Source organism: Neoarius graeffei, chromosome 2 (assembly GCF_027579695.1).
Source record: "Neoarius graeffei isolate fNeoGra1 chromosome 2, fNeoGra1.pri, whole genome shotgun sequence".
NCBI lineage: Eukaryota > Metazoa > Chordata > Actinopteri > Siluriformes > Ariidae > Neoarius > Neoarius graeffei.
In genome coordinates this window covers 10,259,207-10,260,135 of record NC_083570.1, presented here as the reverse complement: position 1 = coordinate 10,260,135, position 929 = coordinate 10,259,207, and the positions used below count along the sequence as shown (strand labels likewise).

Here is a 929-nt window from a genome sequence, read left to right as displayed (position 1 = left end):
ATGACGAGTCACTTCCTGTTTGTGTGTGTGAAAGAGCAATAGAGGAAGAGGGGGAGCACAAACACAGAGAGGTCATGAACACTCCTCTATTAACCATTTAATCTCCCTTCAGTGCAGAAATATAACCCATGTGGCCGCACTGATTAGGATTAATTTCATGACATTTTATGAGAGTTGATTCAGTGGACTCAACTAAAATGTCCAAAATAAAAGTAAAAAAAAAAAATCATCATTCAGAAAAATCTGGAAGTCCAACTCTCTTCATCTAAAGGGTTTGAACACAAACACAGTCCATCTCTTTTGTTTTCTCCATCACAACACGCACTTCTGACCTTCACTAATTCACACATTCCCTCCTCTTTCTTGTCGAATTCAGGAAGAAACTTTCTGTTCAGGAAATGCAGAAGAGAACGTCGCGATATTAATGAATCAGCAGCCAGAAAGATAAAGGTTTAGATGATAAAAAGATGATGTTTTATTGATCATTTAAACAAGTTACAGGAAACTTGTTTTCCTTTTTTATCTGTGTATTTTGTGTATAATTGTGTACAACTGTGTCCAATTCGGTTGGCAGAAACATGTTTATCACTGTCAGTCATCTGCTTTGGTTCATTATCCTTCTGAAAAATCCACTTCTGTTGATTAAATCATTTCTCTGCAGATTTCTGAAAGTTCATGACGCCGTTATTGAACACAAGCTCACCAACAGCGCTGTAGGAGAAACAGCCCCAGCCTCCTCCGTGCTTTATAGTACCTTAGTGCACTTTGGTTAGAATTCTTCTCCTGGCTTTCTCCACACAAACACTCGACCACCACATCCATCCAAGTGCAGTTTGGATTCATCTGAAAATAAGACGCTTCTCCAGAAGCTGCTGTGTTTCTTTTGCAGATGTCACCTTTATTTTCTTCTTCTTGAGGCTGATGAATGG

The 929-nt window shown here is 38.9% G+C and overlaps 1 protein-coding gene across 1 annotated transcript in view; it reads left to right on the top strand.

Annotated features, from left to right (window-relative positions):
• Window positions 1-929, top strand: part of LOC132880197 (tripartite motif-containing protein 16-like) — a 298,595-nt gene that overhangs the window by 76,607 nt on the left and 221,059 nt on the right. The gene's annotated exons all lie outside the window — the stretch shown is intronic.